Source organism: Mustela putorius, unplaced genomic scaffold, assembly GCF_011764305.1.
Source record: "Mustela putorius furo isolate JIRA1106 unplaced genomic scaffold, ASM1176430v1.1 tig00003962_pilon_pilon_pilon, whole genome shotgun sequence".
Lineage (NCBI taxonomy): Eukaryota > Metazoa > Chordata > Mammalia > Carnivora > Mustelidae > Mustela > Mustela putorius.
This window is the reverse complement of record NW_025422106.1, coordinates 10,071,636-10,086,766: the sequence shown is the minus strand read 5'-3', so window position 1 is coordinate 10,086,766 and position 15,131 is coordinate 10,071,636. Positions and strand designations below refer to the sequence as shown.

Here is a 15,131-nt window from a genome sequence, read left to right as displayed (position 1 = left end):
TACAACATAATAGTAACTACCACCCTCATCCCATCATGTAATTACTACTTCTTTTCGTAGTGAGAATATTTAAGATCTACTTTCCTAGCAACATTTGAGTATATGTGCTATTGGATTGTTGAGTGTGATGGTCAAGAAAGAATTCTTAAGATGTTTTATGGTGCAACTTAGTAAGATTAATTAGTATGGGGACAGGACCTGTGGGCAGAAAGAGCTGCATTTTTTGCTGTATGAAACTGGTGACCAGACGCTTAGTTCCCAAGGGGAAGGGGATGTACGGGGAGTATTTGATCATAAATGTCTTCAGGAATAATATTTTCCTCAAGGTTTCTCTGGTGCTTATTATTTAGTTTGATATAACTATAGGTGAGATGTACAGGCAGTCATGAGACCCTTTAAGAATGCAGCAACCAGCACTTGATCCTTATCAAACCAGCATTTGATCCTTATCAAAACTATGCAGGCCTGAGGTCAGCCTTCTGGGTTAAAGGTGAACATTTTTCTGCTTCTATCCCTCATCATTTCTCCCCAGACCAATTTTCAGTCCTTAAACCTTTAAGGTTCATGAGAGACAAAGGCCTCGTCTCCTGTAACTTCTTCAAGCTGATGGGGTCGTAGAGATGTCCCTACCTGTGGACCAAAATTGGTTACTATCTGTCCTTACAAGTAACTGCAGCGGAAGGCCATTGCTGTAGAATCCAGAGTAGACATCAGGGTGAATATGTGTAGAGTAGTAAGGGCCATCAGTTGGATGGGCAAAGGAGTCAGGAACTGTGTGCATGTTTCTCAACAAGAGGGGAGAACAAAGCGGAAGAGAGAACACATTACGATTATTACAATGATGAAAATAAGAGAATGAGAAGACCTTTTAGTGTAGACCATAGTCCAGCTCCCAACCAGGAATGTGGCCAATCATTAAATGACAATGTAGGGCCTTTAAGAGCACCCATTTGATTATTCATATCAGTAAGTAACCCTTTTATATTTTTGTCATCATCTGGAATGTAGACACAGTATTCTGCTCTAGTTATGGCACACATTCCTCCTTGCACTGCTGTGAAGACATCTAGTACCATTCTATTTTTTTTTAAGATTTTATTTATCTATTTGACAGAGAGATCAGAAGTAAGCAGAGAGGCAGGCAGAGGGGAAGGGGGAAGCAGGCTCTCCGCTGAGCAGAGAGCCTGATGCGGGGCTCGATCCCAGGACCCTGAGATCATGACCTGAGCTGAAGGCAGAGGCTTAACCCACTGAGCCACCCAGGCACTCCTGCCATTCTATTTTGTAACTGATTTACTCACTTGGGTCATTTTAATGTTTAATAATATAATGGTATTTTGAGAGCCATTTAAGACCTTAATTGTATATTTATCAAGGGACTCCATGTGCCATATAACATCTTATAGACCTACTGGTGGAAGAATAATAGATGTCAGATGGTCATAGCTATGGAATGCAGACCTTGTCCATCATTGTTTTAGAAATGGAAAATTAGCTAGATTTGGAAAATCTTATTGCCACAGCCATGTGTCCAGCCTGTTGGAAGCAATGGCCATAAATCTGATCCACATAACCATTGTGTTCCATTAAGTGCTAGCCATTTGATGTCTGCTCACCTTGTCCAGTCAGTAGCAAACCTATTTGGTTGCCTTAAAATAATGGTATGGTCACGGGCTTCTACAGGGAGCCATCGCATTTAGCAAGTATTATTGGGCCATGAATCAAGGGTATAGTTTTTTTTTTTTTTCTAAGCATAAAAGGGCCTTTTGGCTTAGGTGTCCTACTGTGGGAGTAAGCTACATAGATCCATCCTATATTTGATATAATTTTTCCTGGTTGGATTGATAGGAAGGATTAGTTAGTCGGGGAATCTGTTGTCAGGGGCCTATCTGTGGATTGGCATATTCAATTAAAATTTTGATAGTTTGAGGATAAAAGAAAGGTCTCTTATGGCCTGGAGAGCCCCATGTGACATTTATGATGTAACACAGGCCAGCAAGAAACATTCTTCTTACTAATAGAAATATCCCTGTATGTGCTAGTATTAGGGTGAGGTATCCTATTGGTGACACATTGATGTAAATAATGCCAATCTGTGCCTTGTCGGGGAGAAACCCACCCAGGGAGGCCTGAAGTGCTTGATATGGGCAATAAGCCACATGGTTTTGGAGCTCAGAATAACGTTGTGTGCATTGAAGAAAAGAGTTACCATTTAGGTGTGGTTTGTAGATAGCAAGTAGAAGAAAAAAGACCTTCATTTCTTCTTATCTTGTTGTTTGAAGAGGAGTTTGAGATCTTCCACTGGTTCACAGACTATGAGGACACGTTGTCCAGCTTGTTGTCAGCCTGTGTTGAAGGGGGTATAAGTTTAATTCTGGAAATACGAGTCCACATTGAGTGGCCTTCTAGCTCTACAACAGTGGGAGTGCTAATACAACCCTGTGAGGTCCTTTCCATTTAGGAATTAGTTCTCCAGAGTTCTTTTCTTTCCAATCTTCTAAATAGACTAGTTGTCCAGGGCTTACTTGCAAAGAAATTTGAGTTTCCTTAGGTCTGGTTTGGGCAGTACCTTATTGGCATATTTGTTGAGAGTTCTATGGACTAATCCAGCTTATGAAAAATTTGAGAGGTTATTATAATCTGGGTCCAAGGATAAATCAATAGTAAGGAAAGGTCTACCATATGTCAGTTCAAAAGGGCTTAGGGGTACAGGGGTGGCACAGTCAGTTAAGCGTCAGCTGTTGGCTCAGGTCACGATCCCAGGCTCCTAGGATCAAGCCCTGTGCCGGGCTCCCTGCTCAGCAAGGAGCTGCTTCTCCCTCTGCCCCTCCCCCTGCTCATGCTTGCACTTTCTCTCTCTCTCAAGTAAATAAATAAAATCTTTAAAAAGAAAAAAGGCTTTACCCCAATCTTTTCCATGGAGGTTTTCTTTTTTTTTTTTTTTTAATTTTATTTATTTGAGAAAGAGAGAGAGAGAGAGCAAGTAGCAGACTCTCTGCTAAGCATGGAACCTGATGCAGGACTCTGTCCCAGGTCCCTAAGATTCTGACCTGAGCCAAAGTCAGATACTTAACTGACTGAGCCAGTTAGTTGGAAGTTAGTTGGGCACCCAGGCGCCCTTCCCATGGGGTGATTCTTAACTCTTAAGAGACCTATTAGTGAAAGAGTTATCCAGTTTTCTTTTTTTTTTTTCTAGGCTCATCGGAGTGAGATGTCTTTTTTCTTTTTAAGATTTTATTTATTTATTTGTTTGTTTGTTTTAGAGAGAGAGCGAGCAGGGGAAGGAGCAACAGGAGAGGGAGAGAGAAAATCTCTGCATTGAGTGTGGAGCCCAATGTGATCAAGCCAATTGCGCTCGATCCCACTACCCCAAGATCACAACCTGAGCTGAAATCAAGAGTTGGGCACCTAACTGACTGACCTACCCAGGTGCCCTGTGAGATATCTTTTTAAATTATTTTTTTAATTATTTTTTTAAAAAATATTTTATTTATTTATTTGACAGGCAGAGATCACAAGCAGGCAGAGAGGCAGAGGGGGAAGCAGGCTCCCCACTGAGCAGAGAGCCTGATGCAGGGCTCCATCCCAGAGGCTTTAACCCACTGAGCCACCCAGGTGTCCCTCTTTTTAAATTATGATTAATCTTTTCAGCTTCACCTGATGATTGAGGATGTCAGGTTATATGCAAATAATATTTAATTTTAAGGGCTTGGGCTTTGTGTTAAGTTACTTGGGCTATAAAGGATTAGCCCTTGTCACTTTGAAGAGATCAAGGAAGCTCAAACCGAGGATAATTTCCCTTATAAAGTCTTTGTTACCTCAGTAGCCTTTTCTGTCTTACATGTGAAGGCTTCCACCCATCCAGTAAAGGCAGACTAATAAATATTTATATCCCTCACAAGGTAGCATTTGTGTGAAATCAGTTTGCCAGTCTTCCCCAGGATATAGTCCATGTTTTTGTTCAAGTTTTAAAAGAGAAGCTGGTCAGGGCACCTGGCTGTCTCGGTCAGTAGAGCATTCTACTCTTGATCTTGGGGCTGTCTGTTTGAGCTCCACATTGGGTGTGAGGTTACTTAAAAATAAAAATCTTTAAAATCTTAAAAAAAAAAAAAAAGAGGCGGATGATTATAATACACCTTCTCAGTTAACCTGGGCACATATTGCATAGGATTTACATGCCTTTTGTAAAAGGGCTCTTAATCCTATTCCATCATACAAGGATTTGGTGAAATCCCATAAAGCTTTTCTTTTCATATGAGTAGCCTGGTGCTGGCCTATTGCTAATTTCCATTGTTTTTCCTTAGAGACAAAGATTTTTCCGTTATCATTCTTGTACCATCTCTTGGCTGTTTTAGTAGATCCTTCCCCAAGTGCTCTGTTGCTTTCTTCTATAGTATACTTGGGAACCACAGTGCTTAAGGGATTAGAGACTGCTATAAAACTCATAACTAGTTTAGTGTGAACTGCCAGGTTGGGTGCCAGTTGGCTAAATTATTTCCTTTAGATTCTAAATGTTTCCCCGTTTTTTTTTTTTCTTTTTTTAGAATTAAAGGTTTTTATTTACTTATTTGATGGAGAGAGACACAGCAAGAGAGGGAACACAAGCAGGGGCAATGGGAGAGGGAAGAAGCAGGCTTCCTGCTGAGTAGGGAGCCCGATGTGGGGCTCGATCCCAGGACCCTGGGATCATGACCTGAGCTGAAGGCAGAGGCTTAACAACTGAGCCATCCAGGCACCCCAATGCTTTCCCTTTTGATATCCTCTCTAAGATATATTACAGCAACTTCTTTAGGGAGATGAACTGCCTTTAGTAGAGTTATAATTTCAGGTCCATATCTAATAGGGGAATTATGACTAGTTAATAATTCTCTTTTCTTTCCAGATGACACATGTGCATGAAGTACAAGGAAGGCATATTTTGAATCTGTATATATTAACTCTTAGGGCTTTAGCTAACTGAAGAGCTCAAGGGAGAGCTATCCATTCTGCTTTTGAGCTGAAATATTGATTTGTGGGTGCCTGGCTGGCTCAGTCAGTGGAGCATGTGACTCTTGATCTTTTGGTTGTGTGTTCAAGCTCCATGTTGGGTGTAGAGATTACTTAAAAATAAAATCTTGGGGCATCTGGGTGGCTCAGTCAATTAAGTATCTGATTCTCGATTTTGGCTCAGGTCATGATCTCAGGGTCATGGGTTCGAGCCCCAAGGAGGGCTCCATGCTCAGCAGGGAGTCTGCTTGAGTTTTTCTCTTTCCCTCTGCCCTTTCCCCCACTCACTCACCCCTCCCTCAAATAAATAAATAAATCTTTAAAAAGAAAATATTTTTAAATATTTTATTTATTTATTTGAGAGAGAGAGTGAGAAAGCATGAGCAGGGGAAGGGGCAGAGGGAGAAGCAGACTCCCCGCTCAGCAGGGTTCCATCCCAGAACTCTGGGATCATGACCTGAGCCAAAGGCAGATACTTAACCAGCTGAGCCACCCAGATGTCCCAAAAATAAAATATTAAAAAAAAAAATACTGATCTGTAATGAGTTGGCCTCAGTAGTTTTCATTAAACCAATAATTGTGTAGCCAGGCTTTCTTTGTCCTCCTATAAAAATACTACCATCCATAAATCAGCTAACATCGGTGTTGTTGTCTATGGCTTGATCTTCTAGATCTGGATGGCTGGAAGAGAGTAGTTCTATTACCTCTTTACAGTCCATACAGATGCAACAGTGGCATGGTCTGATCCAGGTACGAGGGATGCCGGGTTTAAGGTTTGACAGATTTCGAGAGCAATACTGGGGGAGCTAAAAGCATTGCTTGATACTTAGTCATCCCCCTGTCATCCACTGATGTTCTTTAGTTTCTAAAAGCCCTTGAACCTGATGAGGAGTCATCACTGTCAATGGCTGTTCCATTGAAAGTTTGGACACTTTTACTAACAGTGCAGCAGCTGCTACTGCTTGGAGGCATGCTGGCTATCCTTGGGCTCTCTTGTCAATGGCTTTGGATAATATCCTACAGGTCCAGTTTCATACCTGCATTTTTGTGTTAGTACTCCTAGGGCGTGGCACTGACTTTCAGCAATGAATAAGGTAAATGGCTTTTCTAAGTTTGGTAGAGCTAGGACCAGGGCCACGGACAGTTTAGTTTTTAGTTGTTGAAAGGCCCCCCTGTTGTTCTTTAAAGCCTCTTCATCTGGCCCTCTAATGGACTCATATGGAGTTTTAGCTAAGATTCCAAATCCTGGGATCCACAGGCTACAAAATCCAGCTATTCCTATAAAGGTTCAGAGTTGGTTTTTTGTGGCAGGTGACCCCAATTCTATTATAGTTCTTTTTCTCTCAGTGGACAGGAAATGATATCTAGGAGGTAATTTATATCCTAAGGATTATACCTTCTGTTTAGATATTTGAGCCTTTTTCCACGATACTCGGTATCCTCTAAGAAAGTTTAGTACAATAGAATTATAGTCTGAGGCCTCTTTTGTGGGGCTATATATTAAAATATCATTGACATGGGGTTCCTGGGTGGCTCAGTGGGTTAAGGCCCTGCCTTCTGCTCAGGTCATGATCTCAGGGTCCTGGGATCAAGCCCCACATCGGGCTCTCTGCTCAGCGAGGAGCCTCCTTCCTCCTCTCTCTCTGCCTCCTCTCTGCCTACTTGTAATCTCTCTCTGTGTGTCAAATAAATAAATAAAATCTTTAAAAATAAGTAAATAAAATAAAATAAAATATCATTGACATATTATACTACTGTTCCCTGAGGCCATGCAAGAAGTCTCAGTTCTCTCCTGAGTACATTGCCAAACAAATGGGGACTGTCTCTAACTTCCTGCGATAGGACTGCCCATGCAAGCTGGCATGCTTGGTGTTCTCCTAACGGAATCCCTTCAAAGGCAGATAAAGGCTGGGCCGCCTCCCTTAAGGGATTACAAAAGAAAGCATCCTTTACATCAAGCACTGCAAACTATTTCGTATCGCTGAGAATTTGAGTCAGTATAGTGTAAGGATTTGGCACTGTAGGGTGAATAGGGATGAGAGCTTCATTTATTGTTCTAAGGTCTTATACAAGTCTATATTCTCCATTAGGCTTCTTAATAGGCAAAAGAGGAGTATTGTAAGAGGACTGGAAGGGTTTAAGAATCCCACATTTAAGAAATTTATTCAGGAGTGGTTAGAGGCTAGCCCTGGTTTCTGTCTTAAAAGGATATCGGTGTTTTGTGTGGAATAGTAGCAAGATCCTTTAGAGCTATTTCAATGAACTTAACTCTCACACCCAGGGCTCAGCCATCTTGATGTTTAGGGGAGCTGGAGCAGCCTCAGGGCCCTGTTATACCATCTCTTCAAGTTGCTGCTCTCGGGCTGGGAAATGAGCTCCTGGGACACCTGGGTGGTTCAGTGAGTTAAGCATCTGCTTTTAGCTCTGGTCATGATCCCAAGTCCTGTGATGGAGTTCTGCATCGGGCTCTCTGCTCAGCGGGGATCCTGCCCCTCCCTCTGCCTGCTGTTCCCCCTACTTGTGCTCTCTCTTGCTCTTTCTGACAAATAAACAAATAAAATCTTAAAAATAAAAAAAAAAAAAGGAAATGGGTCCCAGTCTTCGTCTCTCTCTGGTGACCAGTGAGTCCCTGTCTTCATCTCTCTCTGGTGACCTCCCTTTTCCAGTGTCCCCCTGTTCTGCAAACAGGACATGGTCCTGGTGGAGGGCATTTATCAGGACATCCTTTTCTCCAGTGTCCAGTTTGGGTGTAGCTATAGCGTGGGGTCTTACCTGGACTTCTGTCTGATGCTGGCTTCTTCTGCTGCTCCTGGCTTGCTGGCATTGTAGGGGATCCACAATAGTGCAGCCAGTACTTAAGCCTACATTCTGGTGTGTATTTTAGCACTGTGATCCTTTTTCTGTCTTGGAATCATATCTCTGTTATTAAAGACTCCAGTGGCCTCTTCTAGCAGCCACTGGTTTGGAGTTTGAGGGCCTAAGGCCATTTTGGCAATGTAGAGCCAATGTCTGCTGCTGACTGGCTCATAAAATGCACATTTAAGATAGCCATCCCTTCCAGTGTGGCTGGGTCTAAATGTGTGTGTGTGTGTGTGTGTGTGTGTGTGTGTGTGTGTATAAAGATTTTATTTATTTATTTGACAGAAAGAGATAACAAACAGACAGAGAGGCAGGCAGAGAGAGAGAGAGAGAGGGAAGCACTGAGCAGAGAGCCTGATGCAGGACTCGATCCCAGGACCCTGAGATCATGACCTGAGCCAAAGGCAGCGGCTTAACCCACTGAGCCACCCAGGCACCCTAAACTTGTATATTTATGAATTGCTTCTATTAAACATCCTTGAAACAAGGCTGGATTTTCATCATCTGCCTGGGTTACCTGCTTAACTTTATCAAAACTGACAGGTTTAGAAAATCCTCTTTTCATTCCCTCCAATAAACGGGTGACCATATGGTCTCATCGTTCTCTGCCAGATCTGTCCTCTTGATGGTTCCATTGAGGCTCAGCCTTAAGAACAGGGTCTCCTCCTACTGGACAATGATTTCTATCCCTCGTGGCCAGCTCATCTGCAAATTCTTGTGCCCAGCCCAAATCTGGGCCTTTTCTTCTGGGGTATGACATTGTTAGAATAATTTAGATATCCTGCCGGGTCAAATCAAATATTAGAAATACCTGTTGAAATCCATTATAAACTTGGTTAGATTCTTAGTATTGTCCTATTTGGTCCTATTTTGGTCTTTGAACCAAATCTAGCATGGGAAGTGGGACATGGACGTTAATTGTGCCCATTTCCCCATTTGCTACTTCCTGAAGTAGATACAATCCTGCCTTAGTCTAAGTGGTAGGTACGAAGCTCCACTTCTCTATGTTCTGCTGGACTAGAAGTGGAAGGCTTTGAAGGTTGGTGTGGAGGGGGAGTTACTAGGGGACCTGGGCTCAACTCGCAGGCTTATTTCAACTTTTTCTTCTACTGATTGACTTTCTTGTTTGTCTGACTCAGTTGTTTTCTTTGGTGGGGTAGTCCGCTTAAACAGCCATCATCTAAAACATCCAATGGCGGAGGGACCTGGAATCCTACCAGACACATCCTCCAAGTCTGTCTTGGATCAGGATGCTGACTCAGTGCCCTAACAGCCTGAGTCAGTAGGGCAGTTTGGTCCATTTTCCCTGATGCCTAGGAAGAAAGGTCTAATTGATAAATAGTACTGAAGTATTGAGGACTGGTTCGTAGATCATTTTTCATCATCCTCCAGAGAATATTAAGGCCAGGCATCATTACAGAGGAAGATGAGATGCTGCTTCTTTAAATCCTGTTGTCTATATGACTCCAGTGTGCTAGGAGACAGGCTAAAGGGGAATCCTCTGGGATCGAGGAAGTTGATCCCATAGTTAATTCCTATAAAGTGAAGAGAGTACTTTAACTAAATAGGAGTCCATTACCAAAATCCCCCTCAGCTTCCAAATGGTGTCCCATCAGGAAATTTGCTGAAGGTTCCTCAGGTTCAGAGTGGCAAGAGGTGTCCCTCTTTCTCAACTGCACTGACACCTTTGTGCCACTTGAGAAGAGATGCTGACCTCACTTCACTTCCCCACTGCATCCTAGGCTACAGTAGAAGCTGGGGAATGGACTGAAGTGCCTCAGAGACTGGGGCTGCCTCTACCCATTTTGAGGGAGTTGATATATTTTGCGATCAATGATCCTACCCTTCGTAAGCCTCTAGAACTAGTATTAATGGACGCGGTGGAGGCCATCAGAAGGGGCACCTGTTTATTTTTAAAGATTTTATTTATTTATTTATTTATTTGATACAAAGATAGAGAGAGAGCACAAGTAGGCGAAGTAGCAGAGGGAGAGGGAGAAGCAGGCTCTCCATGGAGCAGGGAGCCTGATGTGGGGCTCGATCCCAGGACCCTGAGATCATGACCTAGGCTGAAGGCAGAGGCTTAACTGGCAGAGCCACCCAGGTGCCCCCAAGAAGGGGAAGCTATTTTATATCATATTAAGCACCATGTATCTAAGCTAGAAGTACTTTCAATCTGAGAGCATGATGGAGAATGCCAAACAGATCATGGGAAAGGACAAGTGAGAAACATGAAAAAAACCCAAAGTATAGAACTATCTAATCCAAGCAACTTTCTCACGACCTTTATCCATGATCCAGTCCCAAGGGAGCAGTCCCGCCTTGGGTGAGTGCCTCAACTCCATAATGGCTCCCACTGATCCCTTTCAGGTATGTGACAAAGGCTAGGGATAAAGAAGACTTACCTAATCACACCAGTGGTCTTGGATTCTCTCCATTGTCCCCATATGGGACACCAAAAATGGTGCAGTACAGTTGAAAGAATTCTTGAGCTATTCTACCATGCAACTTAGTAAGTTTAATTTAAGTAGTACGGGGGCAGGACCCGTGGGCAGAAAGAGCTGCACTTTGTGCTGTATGAAGCTGGTGGTCAGATGCTTTAGTGCCCAAGGAGGAGGACACTCAGGGAATATGTGATCATAAATGTCTTTGAATTTCTACATTTAAAACTACTTTTGCAAGATTTCTCTGATGCTTATTATTCAGTTTGATATTAACTATCAGTGAGTTAAGGGTCATCAGACCCTTTAAGAATGCAGCAACCAGCACATATCTGATCCTTATCAAAACTATGCAGGCCATAGATCAACCTTCTGAACTAAAGATGAACATTTTTCTGCTTCTATCCCTCATATGATACAATATTATTAGCTATAATCACCATGCTATATATTAGATCATCAAACTTGTTAATCTAATAAATGGAAGTTTGTGCCCTTTGACCAATGTCTCCCCATTTCCCCACCCCAATCCCCTGGTGGCTCATTTTTTTTTTTTTTTTAATCGTCGAACACTATTCTACTGTTGGCATGTACCAAGTTTATTTATCCATTCACCTACTGAAGGACATCTTGGTTGATTCCAAGTTTTGGAAATTATAAACAAAGCTGCTATAAACATTCATATGAAGGTTTGTGTGTGGACATAAGTTTCCAGCTCATTTGGGTTAATACCAAGAAGTATGATTCCTGGCTCATATGGTAAGACTATGTTTAGCTTTTAAGAAACCGCCAAACTGTCTTCCAAAGTGGCTGTACCATTTTGCATTCTTGCTTTTTTGGATTCTCATTTTTTTTTTCTTTAATGTGCAATGAGAATTCAAAGTCATTTAGAGGAAATCTGAGTATAGACTCCTTCTAAATAATAAAAGTTTTATGTCAGTCATTCACAGTTATCAATCTAATTCCAGTGAATCAAACTCAATCAACCAAATCTAATTCCAATGATATTTTTTACATTGTTGAGAAATTCCAAAACACCCAATTTAGAATTTTCTTCTTTTGTTCTTATTATCTTTCAAAAACCTTGTTATTATGGAAAATGCTATATACAGACTCTTCAAAGAGCAGATAATCAGTGTAATGAAATCAATGTGTAAACACCACCTAGCCCCACCAGCTGGGAACCAACTTGTGGCCAGCCCTGTCTCATCCATAACCCTGTCCACTTCCTCTCCCATTTTAGTTTTCCAACTGGTACTTTTATTGAGCTATCCCTTTATTGAGATTATTTCCTTTGAGGTAAAATTCATTTACAATAAACTGTATCCATTTTTGTGTACAATTAAATGAGATTTAACAGATATATACTCCCTTGAAACCACTGCAGTAATCAAAATACGGAACATTTCTATCATTCCCCAAATTCTCTTGTGCCTCTCTGCAGTTTCTTCCCTTCCTCCTTCTGCTGCTAGTCCCAGACCACCATGATCAGACTTTTTTCACAATATATACCCCCCTCATATTATTTTGGAGTAAATGTCAGATAGCCTATCATTTTGTTTATAAATATTTTATTGATTTTTTAAATAAAATTTTTAGTATGCATCTCTAAGACATAAGACCTCCTTTAAAAAAAAAAAACAAACCAGCATAGGGTGCCTGGGTGGCTCAGTCAGTTAAGCATCTGCCTTCAGCTCAGGTCATGATCCCAGGGTCCTGAGATCAAGTCCCGCATCAGATTCCTTACTCAGCAGGGAGCCTGCTTCTCCCTCTCTCTGTCCCTTCCCCTCCTCATGCTCTCTCTATATCTCAAATAAATAAATAAATACGACCTAAAAAAAAAAAAACAGCATAACTACAATGCCATTATCACATAACACAATTAGCAATAATTTCTTAATACTATTAAAACACCCAGTGGTAGAGCAGGTGCACAGCCTGTGCACTAGGCTGTACACTAGGTTGAAGCCTCCAAAGGCTGGGAAAGGGGAGAAAAGCAGGGATCATGAGCAGATCAAGCCCTCCCCTCTGGTGGCCAGATTTAGGATATAAAAATATGGGATATTGAATTGAAGAGTTAAATTTGAATTTTAGCTAAGCAATGAATAATGTTTAAGTATGTCCCATGTAATACTTGGGACATACTTATACTAAAAAATTATTTATTGTTTATCTGAAATGTAAATTTAATAGGTGCTTATCTGAAAGTTAAATTTAACAGGTGTTTCTCTGGCAATCCTACACCTCCCCCACCCACGGACATATACATACTGAAAAGATGCTCTTCTAGACCCTAAATACCCGTCAGTGTCATGTGACTCTTCAGTGCAGGTAAACCACCCCTCCCCACAAGCCTATCTATAGAACAATGTCAGGAGCCCAGGAAGGATCTAGAGAGGGCTGGTAATTCAGAAAGCTGAGCTCCATCTTGACCAAGGTGGGATTAGATAGAATGAGCTCAAAATCCTCAAAGGAGATAGGACATCTCCTCCCAGTCCCTTCCCTCATCCCCATCCTTCTTGTGGACAGAGACTGACTTCCAGATTCCTCTCATATATTTCCAACTGGCCTGGGTCCAGAGTCTCAAACAAAACCCAATCCAGAAGTCCCCTCTGGATTTTTTTAAAGTTTATTTGTTTGTTTGTTTGTTTATTCAAGTAATCTCTTTACTCAATGTGGGACTCGAACTCACAACCCCAAGATCAAGTGTCACACACTCTTTTGAGTGAGCCAACCAGGCAACCCCGCCCCCCCCTTACTCTGCTTTTCTGACAGGCTCAGAAGGATAATAAAGTAAAGCCTAATTAACCTGAGGTATGCAGGAGCGAGCTTTCCCTTGCACTTTTGTACAGAGTTGCACTTTGCTCTGGAAAGCTCCAAGTGGCTATTGCTACAACATAAATGGGGTCTCACTCTTCAGCAGCCCTTTTAGGAATGCTCAGACACGTTGGCTCAAATGGCAAGATGATGTCACCAAGCACTGTCCTCAGAATTTATTTTGGGTCTAATGCATGTTACCATAGTGGTAAGCCAGGATGCAAGTTCACCTCTGTGAGACATTTGCGGAAGGCAAAAAAGCCTTCTGTCCCTGTGTCTCTGAAAAAGAAAGCTCTTTACCTGCCATCACAGGTGCCTGCGCACCTGGCCAATAACATCCCTCACCACACAGTTGCTTGTTACTGTACTTTTATATATTGCGAACTATGTCATCCATACAGAGGAGCAAACAGAACATATGTACAGTTGCAGGTGTCATCATAAATTGGACGAAGCCACCAGGTCCAGAAGAGTACTCTGCTCCCCAGGAGCCCTGTGGGGCCCATTCCTCCTCACATTCTCCTCCCCTCGGAGATGGGCACCATCCAGTTTTTTGTTGTTCTATTCAGTGTATCTGCTCTTTGTGTACCTCTCAGCAAGCCCCTGTTTTTGAAGTTCATATAATTGGAATTACAGTGTATATATTCTTTGTGACTTGTTTCTTCCTCACAGTTGTTCTTAGACTAGCAATGTTTTCAAGCTTGTGGATTCAGGAGTATGCTATCTTCACAAAAATTATTGGCCTTGATGTCATCCTGACCAGCTTTGTTTGACCTCCTAGCTCAGCCACTTACTTGCAAACCATGTGACCCCTCTTTTCCTCCTTCGTAAAACATGAAACAGATTATACCACTGGACACGAGCACCTCAAGAACAAGAAGTGTACTTCAGTTGTCTTTCTCTTCTCCACAGCTCAATGCCTACTAGCTGATGGATCCTGAGTGAGTAAAGGAGTTGGGGGGCACCTGGCTGGGTCCGTGGGTAGACCACGTGACTCTTAATCTCAGGGTGGTGAGTTCAAGCCCCGTGTTGTGCTCAGAGCCTACTTAGAAAAATAATAAAATAAAAATAAAGGTAATGAGGTAATACATGTGAAGCCCTAATACCAATCCTAATTCATGCAAATATTTAACACATGGTGGGTAAACTCATTATTACTGTCATTATTGCCTTTTTTTTTTTTTTAAAGTAAGCCCTACACCCAACATAGGGCTTGAACTCAGACCCTGAGATCAGAAGTCGCATGTTCTACCCACTGAGCCAGTCAGGCGCCCCTCATTAGTGTTGTTTATGCCTATGGTAGGCAGCCTCTGAAAGGGCCTCTGAATACTCCTGGTATTCTTATGGTCGTACATCCCTTGAATATGGCCTGGATTTGCTAGCTCAGTTCTAACAAATAGACTGTGGTAGAAGTAATGGGATGTCAAGTCCAAGAGTAGGTTATAAAAACCATGACTTCCACCATGGATCCTCTTTCTCACTGCCTCTCAGATTGCTTCCTCTCCTCTAGAGGAAGTCAGCTGCCATGTCATGAAGTCCCTCTCCTGTGGAGAGGCCCAGGTGATAAGGGTTCAAATTCTGCCAACAACCACACAAGTGAGCTTAGAAGCCTGTTTCCCTTCCAGCTGAGCCTTCGGATGAGACCATGACCCCAGCTACAAGTTGACTGCAACCTTACAGAAGACCTTCAGCCAGAAGCTTCCAGCTAAGCCATGCCTGGATTCCTGACCCTCAGAAACTGTAAGATAATAAATGCTTGCTGTTTTAAGCTGCTACATTTTGGGACGATTTGTTGCACCTGATAGATAAGTCACATACACCCTTCTCTTGGATGAAAGGAGCACTGGCCATTTTTTAGAGCTTGTGACAGACAGGAAGATGCACTGCTGAGATCCCCATTTAAGGAGATCCCAAGTGCCTGATACTAGGAGTGCAGTTCGCTGACAGCCTTGAGGGGCCAGCCCAGTTTTCAAGCTGAGGTCATGCTCTTCTTGGAGTGCTCTCCTCAGCCAATGGGTGAGCTGCAGT

At 42.4% G+C, this 15,131-nt stretch overlaps 1 long non-coding RNA gene across 2 annotated transcripts in view; it reads left to right on the top strand.

Annotated features, from left to right (window-relative positions):
* The window catches only part of LOC101677067, a 54,393-nt gene that overhangs the window by 25,062 nt on the left and 14,200 nt on the right, over positions 1-15,131 (top strand). For both annotated transcript variants that reach the window (XR_199089.3, XR_006603799.1), the window contains exon 4: positions 14,729-14,843. This is a non-coding gene — a long non-coding RNA (uncharacterized LOC101677067). The remainder of the gene's footprint in view (positions 1-14,728; positions 14,844-15,131) is intronic.